The 18,016-nt window shown below is 43.4% G+C and overlaps 1 protein-coding gene across 2 annotated transcripts in view; it reads right to left on the reverse strand.

Moving 5' to 3' along the window:
- LOC126556046 (digestive cysteine proteinase 1) overlaps positions 1-18,016 on the reverse strand; it is a 283,799-nt gene that overhangs the window by 14,370 nt on the left and 251,413 nt on the right. The gene's annotated exons all lie outside the window — the stretch shown is intronic.

Genomic DNA, 18,016 nt, shown 5'->3' on the forward strand with positions numbered 1-18,016 from the left:
ATTTCCTTGTTTCCTATCGCCGCTTCACCATCTGGACCGTGATTAGCCTTCATGACGAATGTCTAAGCACTTGACGCTGATAGATCATCAATCGCGCGAACCGATCGTTCCGGGGATAACACGAGTAAACTCTCAGCCGGCCGTTTTTTTTGCTGTTCCACCTTTCCGCAGATGATTGCACAAAAAGAATAACCAGGAAAATCCCCACAAACAAGTAGAGGGAAAACTCTTGTACAGCTGCATAACGCACACACGCGCTGCTCGCGGGTCGAAATTCTCGTCGGCAACAAAACAAAGCAAGAAAAAAAAGGAGCAAAATCTACAAATAAGTTCATTGTTGGCTGTTGCATAATTGTGTAGACTCGGGCAAACCCACGATGCAGTCTACACGCAGTGCGTGGTGCATCGCTGCACCGGGTGGTGCAGTACGCGCGAATGTTTTTATGTAATGTGTCGATGTCGACGTCCTTTGTCTCCGTGTGGTGGGAAGGTAAGGGCAGGCCAGGAACGATCAAAGTTGAAGGTCTTTTGCTCTGACTTCGAGCCGGCGAGCCCAATTGTTTCTACTCGCCGTCCGTGTGGCCCTTCCACGGATGGGCGGTTGGTAAAAATGTCGGCAATTCCACGCACTTTCGCTTCTTTTCGCGATGTAGCGATGGCAAGCCCGGGCGTTTGCTTTCCCACGGAAGTGTGCGTTGTTTGTCGGCTGATGCCGCGGCGAAATCGAGCTCCCATCGATGGCTCTGAACCCTGTTTTTCAGCAAGCTGGGTGGGAGAATAAGGTGAAGTAAGCAAAAACAAAATGCGTAAAGGTACAGGAAAAGGGTTTTTGGGTAAAGGTAAAATTGGTGAAAAAAAGCCTCCGCCGCTAATTATTGGTGATCGAACTTTGGTTCGAGTAATATCAACAAAAAAAATCCCTTTACACACGTTCCGGGCTAGTACGACACTCGTGTCAGGCGGAGGGGACTTGTGGGCTTGCTTTGAGTGTGTTTATTTATTTACATTGTTTTTTTACTTCTTCTCCGGGACATACACGCCAAATACAACTGGGTCAAGCGCCTTTGCAAAGCCCCCAACTTGAGTGGAATTAAAATATCGATGAGGAACTGCAGCGTTTCCAGCTTTCCTTTGCGCTTGGGTTGAAGTAGGACGAACGCTACTCATTTGCATTCCAGCTGTGCTAAAAGGCTTGGGTGGAGCTCTGGGATATTTGTGGGTTTGGTTTGTAGGTTTTTGCATGATTTACGAATGAAATGTGGCCCATCTGCGGCATACTTTGGTAGAATAGTTTGTGTAAGGAAAAGTTTAAATGAATTAGAAGTTTCCAATCGTATTTATATTGTACAATAGATGATACAATCTGCTTGATAGTATCAATCTGCCGTTGGGTTGCTACCAACCCGCCTATTAATGTCCAATAATAGGATCGCAATCCATTTTTGCGATGGTCGTGAAATTAAGCTCTAGATTCTAAAACCGTAATATGGTGTGATTGTTCGGATACGTGGAATAAGTAAATCTAGTAAGCCAACCTATGGCTTTCATGACGAAGCAAGTAGTTAAGCTACGAAGAAGTAACGGAAATTCATGTTAAGTTATGTTACAACAAATATTATAAGAAAAGAAAAGAAACCGAACAAAGAATGAGTAAAAAGCTAGGAATTGAACGATTTAAAATTAAAATAAGTAAAATTCATTGTAAAAACAAACAAACCATGAGGTGGAATTTTGTCTTCTTTTAATGCATTTGTTTTCAAATAAGTTACTATTTTGTTTAAATTGAAATTAAAAATAAAACTTTTGTTTTATTGGTTTAAATTGCCTGTGCAACAATTGCCGAAGTATCTGTTGTTATTCGATATTTCACGCTAGTCGCTCATAGATGGCGCTTCAACAATAACCGCATTTCAGGGGTCAACAACCAAACCGGGGGCAAACGCTTGGGCGTTTCGCGTTTGCTGGGAATGTAAATTTCAAACCGAACTTTGGCCGTTGGTGAACTGCCATAATTTCGAAGATATTGTTTATGAATTTTTCGGTATATTAGCTACATGGTTGTTTAGAAAACGTTTTGTTATCATTTCACGCGTTTTTTTTAATTTGCGCTTGTAAAATCACTTATTATTTATGTTTCATTTTATTTTATTATTACATTTCCAATAATTAACCATACCGCAATGAGCCGTCGTCATTCTGGAGTAAAAAAAATATAAAAAACTAATGATTTTTCGATTAATTCGTACTATCTTTCACATTTCTTTGTGTCATTAGTTGATGTCAATGATAAATGACAATTTTGGTTATAATACCAAATTCAAACATTTTTACTTTGGCCGTACGGCTTCACCTAGCCCCAGTAATATTACCATTACTGGTAGGACTAAGTATCCGAAACTATGATGGTATTCTGAGATTTCTTGAAGTCCTTTAACCGTCGTTTGCCTTCTGGCATGCTTAAATTATTGGCTGGTTATTCAGCAACGGGTAAAAGCCAGTAAAAAGGTGCAAGATTGGTTGAAAACGGCCAAGTCCCAAGGAAAAGTTCAAGGACAATTTTAAATATTTTCAGTACAACTAAAAAGCTTGACATACTTGATGTGCTCTTGTTGACATTCAAGTACTAGAAAGCTTGTTTCAAATAACTTTGAAAAAAACCTCATCCCAAGGTTAAAATGTATCCATTTTCCAATACCCGGTCTGCATTCGAGAATAAAGAGTCATAAAAGTACTTGACAAAAGGGGTGCAAAACAACAACTGGCAAAAAATCAATCTAATCCACCATCATCGATCGCACGCACGCGATGCGGGGGATTTGCCAGTGTGCGAGTACTTAAATTTAAAACGCGCGACCACCATCTCAATACAGCGGATCGCTGACAACCTCCCCGCGCACATCGAGCGAGCCGTATCCCGTTGGTCCACGCAGCGGTGGGAAAATCGATTACATATAGCCGCCCTTGACGACTTGACGACGACAAAGGTACGAATTTTTCGCGTTACCGAATTACCGTTGCCCTCCCATGCCGGTGGGGCGCGACGACGTCGAGATGCCGTTTAAAATTAGATTAGCGCCAATTTGTCACCCGCCGCCTTAGTGCTGCGGCCAAAAACTCTCGTCCAAAGTCTAACGCACCAACGCACGACGAATGACCGTGGGAATTGTGCACCGTTTGCCCTTTTTCGGATGCAGTTCGGATGCGATGCGGTGCGAAGGACTTATGGCGGTGAAAGTTTTGCGATGCGATTTTTCACCCCGGGGACTGAAACGGAACGGTTGCAGCAGCCCTTTTGGCACGGGTATCATCATTACGAAGAGTATCCTAAGAGTATCCCTATTAATGCAGGTCCGGTGATAGTGTAGGGATGCAGTTGGAGTCAATTTCCTACGCAACCTAGCCATCACGGTCAATGATCATGAGGGAGTAATACAATAAGGGAAATTGAAGCCAACAGGTGTTCGATTCAGAGGAAAAGTGTTTTCATTACGTCCGAAAATCGATCACAGGCAATGGAGGCATCTGAGGTGGTTAGTTTTCAATTCACTGTTTCTCTTTAAAATGGAAATCGATCTCGTTAGTAGCGGAGAGGAAAAGTAAACAATTAGGGACAGACGATCGAAAATTTTAAAAAATAGGAGGATTTAATTTAACAGCTTAGTTAATTAATATAACGATGAGCAGCTAGAATAGCAGGTGAATTGCTTATTCAATCTTTTCAGGCGTAAGAGACAAATAAGGCGATTCACACAAATTTTAAAAGTTTTGGTCAGGAATCTCCTTATCTTGGAGTACATTTATTAAAATTAAACAGAAGAGATCACATATAAACAGATTAAACAGTGAGAGTTGGTGATATAAAAGACATTTTTTTTAATAACAGGAAATTTTAATGTGTGGAAACGCAGAATTTGAGGATATGATAAAGACAATATAAGAATCTTATTTAAATTTTAAATTTAAGCATGATGAATGAAATCTATGCCACTTCAAACTGTAATAAAAAGGGTGCTTTAATTTATTGCCTATCATCGTGCGAGCAATATTGGCTAAAGAAAACATTTTACTCATAGAATAGTTTTTTTTTCCTATGTAATGGATGTCCAGATTTGAATGGATTGTTAAAAACCTACAAAACAAACAAAGAATATTAAAAAATGTGAACTGTACTGCTAAAAATAACTTTCCAAAAGAGATTGCATACTTTCAGGCCCTTAGAATCTGAAAGGAATTTTATGACTGGCAATTATTACATTGCTTTTTCTATATTTATTCTTCAATTTGTGTTTGTTTGAGATTTGTTTCAAATTACTCCAATTTCGATCCGCATAATGGAGTTGTAGAATTGCTTAGGGGGATATTTCAAATGGATAGTGGAATATTGCAAACGCATTGTGGAAATTTTACTAATAAATAATTGAATTTTCCATTTATTGAGAGGCAATTAAAAACACGGCTGTATAATTGTGCAAAGTCGAAAGTGAATAATTCGACGTGTGGCGTGATGACAACAAATTATTGGCTGGCATTGTTTTTTTTTTAATTTTGCTATTTTACCATGGAAGCTTCAAACGCTCGGCAAAATATCCACAGCTGATTTCAAATTGCATGAGCTGAGATTCCCCTAACTGAATGCAATATTTCACTGTGTAGTTGTAAAGTGCTGAAAGAAGCTTGCAATAATCGACTAATAATTTGAAAATATGAATATGAAATTTGATACAATTTTTATTTTTATTTATATTGTATTATTACGGCTTACCACCGTATAAGAAAAAGAAGACAGTTTGATTAGAATTGACGTGATATGTTTTTGTTTTTATTAGCGTTTTGGCAAAAGGTCAAGTTTACCAGAACCTACCACCGAACCAAAAAAAGAACTTTACTTTTATTTTCTAAACATATCTCACCGAACATCGAACGTTTATTTGCGTCTACCGTAAAGCAAATGGCAGAACTGTTTACAATTACATGAAACAGAATATTCTGCACACACGTACACGCATTTCCGCCCACTGCGTTTATCACACTGCCGCCGGGCGAGCGTGGAGGTTCACGCGCCGGAAGCGTCCATAAAAATATTACCCCACTAGCTATAAATAATATTGACAGCCACGAACAGTGTGAGTGAAAGTAATCGATCGATTGCGATGCTACCCCGTTGCTACTACTACGTCGAGATTTTATGACTCCCGCGCGCCGGTTCGCATATCACGCGTACATCAATTATCTAAGAAGGTGGTTAGATTTTCAATTTACGATACGGCCAAGGTACTGCCGTTTGGCTTATCGTAGTCCGTGATTGCCCGATTGCGAAACATTGGGAAGCGGCGTAATCGCGATACTATCTGAACTCCCCTCCACTCTGAGTGCAAAAAAAATCAATGCACCATCAAGTTACAATTGCTCCAATAAAGCTCACCGAATGTTCAAAGGGGTTGGTTAGTGGAAAAAGAACCCCGAAAACAAAAAGCATAACAACCTGTCTTGTGTGGAACATTCAACCCGATTTTCGATGTGCAACAGGTTGCTCAAGTGGCCGTGGCTTTGGGAGGAAAGAGGAACAAACGTTACGCCGGTATCCCGTGCATTGGCGGGACTCAAGAACCGTGAACACGGGCACGTGATCAAAAAGCTCGATCCATTGATCTCATTTTGATTCCACCCCGGGGATGATCATACGTTGCAGCGAGCTGAAGTCACCACATACGCTCGGTTCGAAGTTCGATTGCCGTTGCCGGATCTGCTCCAGTTTTATCGGTCAATTCGCTTTTTTTTTCGGTGGTTTCTCACGAACCGGGCCTCCAGTTCGCTGCTGGTGCGGCACACCATACACCCAAAGTGTGAAGGAAAGATTTTTAATTAAATCACAATCAAACAACGCGGGTGCGCGCACACACACACACACACACACACATGACGCTTTTCTATGCGTCCGCAACGCTCTCCAAAGTCGATCTCGTTTTTAACCCACAACCAGCCACGGAAGGTGTGTTTGTGTGGACCGGAGCGAGAGCAACCGAACAAAAATCGGACACCCTCGAATGTTGGTATAGTATCTCCCCATAATGTACAACCCCCCTTCGGTAGTAACCCACCCCACGCCACTCGAAGGAGGGTAGATATCCAAAAAAATAAAAAACGAGCCTCTCCACACCTTCCTTCTCTAGCGTGATGCGCGCGAGATAGTCGAAAAAAGAGAAGCCGCCACTATGGTCGACCGCGTTGGAGGTGGCCAAAATGTTCCCCTTGCCCGTGCTGCCACGGCAAGTTTCGCGGGTGCGCAGTTAGTTCAGATTCGGAGGGCAACTGGCCCAGTTGTCGGTGTCGGTGTCGCGTCGAATCGTGTGTTAGCTGTCGCTCGGTAGAGAACACCGGAACGGTTGCTGTTTGTAACGGTAGCTCGGTCGATCAGTCCGGTAGCTGGACAACTCGGTGTTGTGGATCGTGTCGTGTGGTTGTATGAGAAGTTCGATGTTCTAACCAGAAGGGCGAGAAATATTATTGTTTGTATGTGGAAGATCGGTTTTGACCAGTGAGGACTAAGCGAAGAAAGAAGCTCTGAGGCCTAAAGCAAATGAAAAAAAAACAGAAGAGTTTTCTATCAATTCAGAAAAGCAAATGACAATAATCGATTCATTAACAGTCGCATGGCAAGATCACGCAAGAACTTCGTTGGGATTTCCTGCACATCAGAGACTGGAAGCTATAACTGTCATCTTCCGGACTTGAAGTATGTCAGTTTAGTGCTACGCGAAGAGTGATTATTATAAATGCGATGTGTGAAGGCTGGTTCGCGGGACCGACGGCAAGATGTTAACCTACATTTACCAACCACTGATACCATCAGCAACGACTCACGACGGTTAAACATGAGCTTTCGAATTCTTCAAAACAGCACGGAAGTCCGGATTCTTTCTTCCCGGTCGCAAAACAACGGGATCCACATTTGCTTATGTTTAGCTCTCTCGCAAAGTATAAAAACACACACGTAAACCGAATGGCTAAAAAATGCGAAAGAACGCCCGTCAAATACCGACATTCCTGGGCAGGTTCTTGAGAGCAGAACCATTAAGCTCCCGTTGTCAACGCTATAACAACGGTACAAACAGTGCAGTTTATTAACGCAAGCAAAAGCAGAAAAACGGCAAACAGTTCTTTTGCGGGTGCCATATTTCTCCCGCAGTGACGCGAAAAAAACAGAACTTCCCTGCAGAATTCAGCAAAACGGTCACAAAACGTAAACAGAAAATGGCAAAACAAACGCACAAACCCTTTCACTGTGGGCTGTGTCCAATTCGGCAAACGGTTTGGTCCACCTAGTTCGGGCTAACTAGGTGACGGTCGCCATCCAGTCTTGGCGCGAGTATGTACCAAGTGTAGCGCTGAAATTGGATTAAATGTTGCCGCGTTGCTTATGCAACCCGAATGCCGAGTGTGCTTGTTGTGGCTGATGGGGCCGTGTGGTGTGCTTTTCCAACTAGACGCACATTGTGCGTACGGGGGGACCGGTTTCCCGGTTTTTGTTCTGTATCATGGGCACAGCACTATGGGAGTGATGGATCAAAATCTTTTCAAAATACGTTATTACAGTCATTATTGTAAAGGAGGTGAATTTTCTAATGTCCAGCTCATGCTGATCTCCATGTAAACTTAAAAGCCAACTTTCCCAACAAGTTTTGACCATAATGGTAGTCCAGTGTGCGCACACCGGTACACTAACGGCTCGATCACTCGTTCTATCTGGCCCGGTTGTACGGGCAGGATGCGCTGCCGTGCTGGCGCCACATTCGTGCGCTTTTCGGCATTCGCTCTGGCACTCTGGCGGCACTCGCGCTCGGTGTTACAGGTTCATCGGTGGCATCATTCTTTGCCCGTACACCGGCTCAACCAGAACCGACTGGCTCTGTCAGTGAGATTTCGCACGTGTTTCGGTAATTCTATGTGCACGCGCGCGTTCGTCTCTACGTGAGTGTTTGTAACGTCCGATTTTCGGCCTATAAATTTGTGATCTGTGCGCGAGTGTGTTTTGCAAAATATAGTTCTTGCGCCAAAAAAAAAAAAGAAGGCATCATCTTAATTATCGGCTTTTTATCACAGTGCAAACTGACGCAGCTAAGCAGCAGTGAGCGAAGAGCGAAAAGAGTTTATCTTTCCCAAGCAAAGATAGTGGTGTGTTGTGTGTAATTTTTTTTTTGCTATTCTGGTGCTATAAGACCATGTGCTATTGGAATGTAAATTGACGTAGTGTGAAATTGTGTGTAAGATTTTAATTTCGTGTCGTGTAATAATTCCTCCTCATATCATTTCCGTGTTGCCGGGGTTCGGTTGGTGTGTTGATCGGTTGGAAAATGGAGCGGCGAGCGGCGACCGTTTTACGTCACACAGACCATTTTCGCTTTATCAAATATCATCTCCAGCTTTTGCTGTCTGCAGTGGGGACACACTGCGCGACTTCATTAGCGAAACGGTGTCGATGAGGCGTGATTTGGTTTTGCTTTTTGTTTTACTCTTGAGGAGGTCCGCGAAATAGGCGCGATCAACGTCTGGATGGGTTTTGGGATTTGGCTCCCAAATAGTTTTCGACTGCTCCACATAGGGATATCCTCTCTTAGAGGAGAAAGATTCGTCGTATGTGTCTGTGTATGTGAGTAGACCTCAGCAATGTCTACCCACATTAGCTACAAAGTTATGCCCCGTTTCGTCCGGGCACGTAAAGATGATAAGATTTAGGACGAGACCAAACGCAAAACAATCATTTACTTGGCCAGACAGCAAAACCGATCGAAGTAGAACGCGTTCTGGTTGTGACTTGCGCTAGAACTAGACCTCAACCATTATTACGACTAGTAGATAACGATCCAATGTGTGCCTGCATGCTCTCTTAAACGGGTTGCTTCTTACATCCAAACATCACATCACACTTAGTGCGTTAGTTTGTGGTAGTAAACCTGACAATGTGAAGGACATATCCAGTACTAATTTTAAGCTTCTCGTCAGTCGGTCGTTTTAAATCATCCCACCAACACCGAGAGGCCACAACTCGCATAGATCGGGAATGAGATTGTGTGTGTGTGTGTGTGTGGGTTTATCTTCACAAGCTACCCTTGAAGTGTTATCTTTTATGTCTCATTAGCTATTAGACAAACACCTGATGACGGGAATAGTTGCTTCAACAAGACACCGGAACACATGCTAGCGGTGTACTAAACATGACTAAAAACGTATTCATTTTATTACTTTTTTTTCCTGTTTTTGTTACACGATCTAAAGAACCCTACGACTTCCGAACTTTACGTCTCCTGTTCCATCCGATAAGCAACTCGTGCAACAAAGTCTTGTCAACCCGCTGTCCGCTGTCTAATCGTACGTAACTCAGTTGCAGGATTAGTGGCCGGTAAACTCTCCCCACTAATCAGCTTTTCCGTGCAACGCAACCAGGTGACCCGTGAGGTGGATCAGCCGTTAAACCGGACCAATTCTACGCTTCCAAAGTGGTACGTCGGGTTGCGGTGCTGTCCGTAAATTAGATGTCAGTCCGAGCCGTTCTCCCCCGGCTGAACGGCCAAATCGATGAAAAGCCTCATCAGCTACGGTCGCGAATTCGATTGGATTGGAAGAAGCCTAATGGAATGGTTGTGTTACCCGAGAGCAAGGAAAAAGTCGTTAATTCCTGGCTTTTTGTTGGAGCGTTTGGTTGGATGCTCCTTACGGAGTACATTCTATCTATGGTCAAACTTTCGTTAAATTGGTTTCGATTACCTCACGGGATGCCTGTGATGAAAATGAGGTGGAAAAAGGTGGGGAGAAAAGCGTCGAGGGAAAAGAGAGATTAGCTATGCCAAAGCGATTTTGCGAAACATCATACTGGAAATGGGGCGTGGAGTCAGAAGTTGAGAAGTTGCTCTTTTTCGGAACTGATGGTTTGAAACCGATTTGTCCACGTACAAACTAATTGCTGAAATGATCGTACTTGATTTGCGAAACATTGATATTGGACGGTTGAAGTTGGAAGAGATTAGCTTTCGTGACATGTGATGTGTATTGTATGTTGAGGTTCTTCTTCTTGGTTTAACAACCTTCTTGGTCATGCCGGCCACTAAATGGCTTACTAGACTTGCTGATAACCACATAGTTGGATAGTGATTTCTTAAATGTGAGGGAACGGTTCGGAGGAGATTTAAATCCTGGTCCTGCCGTTGTGAAGAACAGCACCGTTGTCGCCGTCCTCGAAAAAGCATTTATGAAAAAAACAATGAAGATCTTTGATGTTAAAGTATAATAGTTTAGTTTATCTCTTTAAATTTTAAATCCGTGTCCTGGGATTATGGATTGTATCTCATCAAAGAAAACCGATTTGGACGAATAACCTCACCTAAAGCATCCTTAATAACCAACTGTTCAGTTTTTCAATGGTATATTAAGCACCTAAGCAGCAAATTAAGCTCAAGGCAAGGTTTGGGGACAATCTACCGTTACGAAATGTTTCCTGAGCATTAAACAACAAATGATCTTTGCGTCAACACCATTCTGAAGGATCGTCTAGACCTCGCAGTTTCTTAATGTTTTTTGAACTACGAAGTTTTCAGGCTAAGATCGCCTTAACTGTCTCAACATTTTGTTTAGAAGTGTTGAGTTTTCCTACCAGATAAACAACCATAAACAATCTTCAAGCGATTAGTTAAGTGTTAGAAATTCTTTTTTTCTCAACAATTTTCTTTCCCGAGATTCCATTTAACAGTTTTGTTGATTTACCGCATCGAAGTAGAATAAAACAAAGCGAAGAAACCCATTATGCCACGGCGACTTGGCGAACCGCTTGGGATGATTCCTCCCAATCAGGCTTGACGTGATTGCATTTTCCATTTCAAGCTTCCCGGATATTGATCATTACAATGGCCTCGAACCTGGAAAGGGTGGTTCAGTTCTTGCCTTCTTGCCTAACGTGCCTTCATCCTAACCGTTGGATTCTGGCCAGAGCCTCCTCAGGGAGAATCTTGGTGAAAACAAAAATCTCCCGCAGGAAATCGAGAAACGCTTAACCGGTCAACTAATTACTGCTACCCTTACCCGAGCCCATCATTATCACATCCCAAACTCTCCACACCTATGCAGAGAGCATCGCTTGATGCTTTTTCGATGTAAACTCTCTATTATGTTTCCCTTTTTGCGGGCTCATCTTATTATTGGAGCTTATAAATCCCCAATGCCCCGATGGTGGATGGTGGTACCAACTTCGACTAGACGCCGTAACATCCCCCCCCCCCCCCCCCCCCAGGTGGAAGTTTTTGTTATGGTTGATTTGATTTTTTCTGCTTCTAATTTTCACCCACGGAATGAAACGTTGCGCCTCCCCGTATGTATATTGTTTGAATTATTAATCATCTCCCTTTCATCGGCCTTTATCCGGCTGGGCAAATAGAAACGCGATCATGCTTCCATTTTTCACCGTACTTAACTAAATTTACCTTTGATGATGATCGCTTTTTGGCTCTGTTTTTGCTTCTTTTCGTTCGGCAATTCGGTTTTGAGGGAGCATGCTGGGAGGAGGTACATTTGCTAAACCAACAGCTACACCACACACCGCCCATTAATTCGAGCCGATTCGAGGTCAAACTCTCACCTGCACCGGTCGGCACACGCTTGGTTTTTGGGGGCCCAAGGTTGTTGTAGACTTTTGTTTTTGGCACTGAGGATGAGCGCGATTTTGGGTGATCGATTTTGGGCACCTTCTTTGATCCTTCTTTTGAAGTTTTGAAGGGTGGTGCCATTTCCTTGTGAAGCAAATGTACATTAAATGCAGCTTAAGATGCAGTGAAAAGAGTATTTAATAACACCAGTGACCTGCTTTTTGAATTGTATTTTAACTCCGTCTTTTATTTTGAGTACCATTTGCATGATCCTGCACGGTGCAAAACTTACCGCCTGTAAGGCTTTCCAACTAATTTGCAATTAGCTGTGAAGCTGTGGAGCCCTCGCAAAGGTTTTGGCGTAGCAAGTGATATGCGTTAATGCGTTTCTTTGCTTTTAAAAAGGATCGGATTTCGTGCGGTACCAATAACAATAGAACATTAGATTGGTAAACCAGTGAAGCGTTTCTCCCCAAAAGCAACGTCTAACGGGAAAAGCGAAGTGCTTCAATGATACAAACGATACAGAAGACCCGGTAAATGAGAAACCCCATTCTAGAAAATGAAGAAACTGTTCCACAAATGAATTATTTGCCGAAAACAGTACATTATTCATGCTCACGTACTCGATTGACGCACTCTTGGGAGGTAGCTCCCGGAACTTGGAAAGCCGGCCGAGGCAAGTAAAAAGTTAATTTTCATCACCCTTCGACCAGATGTTTCTTAGCGCATCCGCGCGAATCCATCCGCCTAAATCCGTGTATCCCATACAGCACCGTGCAGAGATCACAGTCGCGAAACGTTTTGTTCCCACAGAACGCAAACTATTCTGGGTGAAGTTTTCCCATCTAACGATCCGGGCTCTGTGTCCCGGACTGGAATGGAACATGTTGATGGAGAGAAGGAAAACAACAACATGAGAACATCGGCGAACCAAGTTAGACATTGCATCATTAGCTGTGTGGCAGTAGCTGCTCTTCGCTTCGTGGGATGTAATTGAACTGGCTGGCATCTCATCACCGCACTTTATTATGAGTACCGTAATGCGTCAACATGATGGTTTAATAATAACCGAGCGAATTGTGGCCATAAGTACGCGAGGGTACTGATTTGGGATGCTTTTGGGTAATTTGTTTTAAAGACGCTGAAAGACGTAGGGCAATCCGATGTTGGAGGTGACAGCTGCATCGTCTTCAAACGTCAGGACCGCGGTTCAAATTTCAGACTATCCAACTACATGGTATCAGCAAGCCTAACAAGCCATTAGATGACGTGATCTTAGAAGGTCTTTAAGCCATAAAGAAGTTGTAGAAAGACGTATTTGAAGTAGGTTTTTTGCACCTTCATTTTTCTGCATTATTTTTGTTATTAGTTAGTGAATTTTTAGCATTAGAATTCCTTTTTTCTTGTATAAAGCTCCATCATATTACAACGGAAGTAACGCTCAAAGCAGTAGAGCAATGTAAACGCCTATTCTATTTGGTTTTATTCAAATCTGGAGAAAAAAATAATGTTAGGAGAACTGGATGCTGGTGGCGCAGCTCAATCGTGCCGATTTTCTCGGCTAGTTTTCCGAACAATTATTTTTGTTTCTACAATCCGATAAATTAGGAAGCTTTTGCCTTGTGTCAAAGCCCATATTAAATTTTGACAGGGCCACAAGCCTTACTAGAGAGTCAGAAAGGTCCTTGTTGTGCTGATGACAATACTAGTCTGAAAACTACTGATCGCTAGACACTGTGAGGCATTGATGTTTTTTTGTTGATGTAAGATCATAGAACCTGCTAGGATCATAGAACCTCCATTACTTTATGAAAATAAACTTATTCCGTTCCGATCCGAAAAAATTGAACTTTCTCATCACTACTTGTAACTTTATCTATGATCTTTAAGAGGATTTCTAAATCAAAACCGATCTTGCATATGGTCCAAAACGCTGGCAAGATTTCTAAAGCCTATCCCTAATTATTATTATTTTTGTTTATTGATCGTCCGCCGTTTACGGCTTAACGAAGCAGGAGGATTACAGTTTTACGAGACTTATAAGTTAAAACATATGTAATGTACAGATAGTTAATTCGTAGTTAGACGGATGCGTAACAGATTTTTAAACGTGGAAAGAGGCATATTGAAGTCAAACATGTGCGAATGCGTGTTGAATCGGCGTATCATGGATTTTAGGGGATCATTATATCCATACTCCGTGCGCGAGCGCGTAACAAGTAACATTAGGTGATGTCTGGCGGGTAGTCTGGGGACATTAAATATAAGTTCTCCTAATAAATAGGGATCGTCGATAGTTCCTAAAAAAAGTCCTGCTATGAATGTGGATTGATGCTAATATCGCCGATGTTCCAAAGACTCGAGGCCTAACAGTTGACAACGCTCAGTGTATGATGGGAGGGAGGAACTATCGGCCTATCCTAACTTAAGAATCGCGAAACGAGTGAACTTTCTTTGGACAGCCTCAAATCCGTTTATCCATTCGTTAGTGTATGGACAGCGAGCAATATAGAGCTTTTAAACACTGAGAGTCGTCAAAGTCACGAAACAGTTTGAATATTAATCCTAGAGTTTTATTGGCGCGGTTGATAACGTTGTCGTAATGAAATCCGAGGGACAATTTTTGGTCAAGTAAAACACCTAGGTCGCTCATTTGTGCAGTTCTTGAAACGCATACGCCGTTTATATAATAATCATAATTAACCATTGATTTCGCATGCGTAAAGAACAAAACGAAACACTTTTCGGTACATAGAGACAATCAACGTCGTTTATGTATAAAATAAACAGCAATGGTCCCAGATTGCTGCCCTGAGGAACTCCTGAGGTGCTTATGAAAGGGCGAGAGGTGTGATTCCGAAATTTCACTCGATACGTTCGGTTCAGCCAAGCTAGGATTGACTCTGAGAGGCCCAGCTCTTGGAGTCTATTCAATGGTATATCGTGCGATATGCTATCGAAGGCTACTCTTAATGTGGTCTATTTTAAAGGCGCGCCAGCTGACAACGATTAAATTAAAAATGAACTCATTACTTGCCTTCAAGGTATACATAGATCGCTCTACAATAATCTTCTGTACATCACACATTGGAGGACACACTTGAACACACTTCTGCGCAACAATGTGTTACATTGTCAACCTTCTTATACTTTAAATTTTTCGGTCAACAAATTTCAATTAACCGTCGACGTTTTGCGACATTACCAATTGCCACTGTTTTAAATCCATGATCACACGGTTCGATAGGTGTTGTTTGACATAAGGGCTTCAAACTTGGCCCAGCTCTATCCATGCCCATACTCGTCCCGAGCAGGTGCATCACGTCAACGAAAACGGTTAAAAATGAAGTCATCGGAAGAATGGAATTTGGACGAATTTTCTGATACGGCCGATGAATTCGACGGCGCACCACAAGTTACGAATGTTTGAAGAATTAATCGTGCGGGCTAGACGGTATCGGTTATTTAATGGATCGGTTTCGGTTAAATGCCGGTTGGACCGATCGCCATGCAATGATTGATGTCGTTGCTGTAGGAAATATTTACGAAACTTTGATGAATTTTAAGCGCTGAAAATGATGAACGGCTGTTTGGGAGGTTTCACAAAACAACATGATCTGCTTTTGCTTTCCAAACCCTTTAATGAGTGGGTTAAAGCGGATCATGATGATTAGGCGAACGGCGGAGAGGGAAGCAAAAAAAAAAAAAACACACTGATCGATGTTTTTCGCACCGTGTGGAGTAGCAGTAGCGGCATGTGAAGGTGTCTTCTGCACCTCATCAGCGAGATAAGAGCGCCACAGCATTGAGTGTTCTCGTGTGATTGAATTTGTCATCAGTACATCAATCATCACTCGATCGTCTGGCGGTTTGGGGCGTCTAGGGTCCAGTGTGACGTTGGTAGGAAGAAATCGTCGCGCCGAAGTATCTCATATTGTATTTTTAATTCTTCTCAATGACTCGCGATTTACGGAACGGAACGGGTGGTACTCGGACGAAATTGGAAAACCTCAAAAAAACCGAAGGAACGCTTTCGAGTAGCTCCATGAAAAGGCTAAACCACTTATACCGTATCACAACAACTCAGCTTCAGCAATCTTTGAAGTAGCACTGTTTTGGGGGAAGGGCACTAGCGGGACGACGACGACGGAGAAGCAGAATATGTTGGAAGATTGGAAAATGAATGAAAAACTGTGTTCTTTTCTCTCTCTTTTTCTTGCACCTTCTTGCACCACACCACAGCACTTTCACAGGAGCGCCAGCGAACCGAATGCAGGGCAGAAGGTAAATGAGGCAGCCTGGCAGACCGGGAGATATGCATTACCATAAATCTGAAGATTTAAGTTGCCGTTGCGGACCTGCTTTACTATCGCTCTATTGCTCAATGCTCGATTTCGTTCTTTTCCGATGTGTTTTTTGAAGGCTCGTTCATGGCAGGGATGAGGGAGAGAAAGCGATCGTTCTTATATTCTAGTCTCTCGTGGGATCTACAAATGTTTGGTATTTGGATGTTAAGAGCATCGCATCGGCCTGTGGGATGCTGTGTTCTGTATTTTAAGCCGGATGATCTCCTGCTGTCAGAGACAGGGTGCTTGCATTCTTCTGCTACGGCGATCGTCTCACGGTGCGTCCTAGCACTGGGAGCGGGCCCATCAGATCGGCATGACACCCCAATTTCTGAGAGCATACATCGCCGGGGAGGTCGTTCGTCTCTCATGCATGCTCTGAGGAAGCTTGACATTTGGTTTAACCAGAGCAGTAGAACCTACCAGAATAAGACGCATCTCCCGTTTGCGTCAGTATCCAACCGGTACTGTGTGTGCGTCGACGCGTTCTCGAATCGTTCAGCTCCGTTTGGTCGATTTTCGACGGGGGAAGGTCGATCTTATTCTTGTACTCGGTGAATCTTTACCGTTAACGAAGCGCCAATGGGTTATCGACTGGAAGTCATCCACATTCTGCTGTGCGTGGCGTTCGAAGTGTTCACCTACTGTGTGCTGTGCTTCAACCTGATCCGTCACTACATCCAGCAGGGTCAGATACAGCACCAGCTTCAGCAGCAGCTTGAACATCAGCTCCAGTTCAACGGCAACTGACTGTGATGGTGCTCGATCATAATCCCGTAGGTGTAAAGTTATGCCAAGGGCCACACACACACACACACACACAAGCAGACTCTTCAGCATTATCTATGTGATCACTTCTGCCGTACGAACAGTATGCTCATCTCATCAGCTGCAGGAACATTCCACCCAGTCTTACGATAGGATCATTAGCAAGCACCAAAACAAAAAGCTCTGCCCCGACACTCGGGGGAAGTGGCCGTAATTATGGAATTTAAAGCATCCTCACCTGCAGCGGTGAGCACATTCCGGGGCCGTTTGAATTATGGTTGGAAAAGGGCACACCGCACACCACGCCGAGTGTCGAACCGGCGGACAGGCCAAAAATAACAGTTCATTCGTGCGGGAATGACCACGAAAACCGAACAGAGAGGGTTGGTACACATTGGGGAGGGATTTTCATGTGCGGCTATTTTCGTGGGACTGTTCCACCGACCGACCGAACGTCGTGCTGCCGTGACGTGACTTTGTAACCGTTCTCTGCTGGTGATGCTCTCACCTTGCGCAGAAGCCAAACCACCGAGAGTGGCCCTCGGAGTGTGCGCAAAACCTCCCCAAACAGAAACAGCCCGTAGCTTTTATGGACCGAGTCGAGCGGGCGTGATGGCGCAACTGGTACAACTGCACGGGACAAATGTGTGAAACTATTGGCAGACCGCTTTATGCTAGGTGGAGGTCAGCTCATTTTGTGACAGATTTCGGTACCAGGTATCCGGCCAATGGGGGGTCGGCGGGTGGGGTCACCTTCTCACTAATTGGTGGTGTCAGTGTTTGGTGCACTATTTCCCCGTATCTCGATAGGATAGTGATCTATTGCCGAAATTGTTTGATGCGATGAAGTAATAGCATCGCGATCGCCGGATTATTATCGTGAGAAATTAACCGCCTCGAAACAGTGTTCGAGAGGTGCGTTTTGGGGATTCCGCGTGGCCATCATTGACAAACTGGAAACTGTTTCTTTCGCATAGATCCGTAAAGAATTGATCATTCTTTTATATTGCACAACTTGTGATTGCTGTGGCAAGCTAATTATCTGTTTGTTTTGTTGAGAGTTTGAATCATTTGACGGATTGGGCCACAATGGCGGACGGACGCCATTTGCCAGACGTCTACTGCAAACAATTTCACTTTCGTCCCCATCAATCTTATTTTCCCGTTGTAACCGCCTCTTTGGAGAGGTTTTAATTTTCGCCAACATCTTTAGCGGGCGGGCATCGTTTACAATTTCGCTTTCATTCAACGGATGGATAATATCTCACT

The sequence above is a fragment of the Anopheles maculipalpis genome, chromosome 2RL, assembly GCF_943734695.1.
Source record: "Anopheles maculipalpis chromosome 2RL, idAnoMacuDA_375_x, whole genome shotgun sequence".
NCBI classification, from domain to species: Eukaryota; Metazoa; Arthropoda; class Insecta; order Diptera; family Culicidae; genus Anopheles; species Anopheles maculipalpis.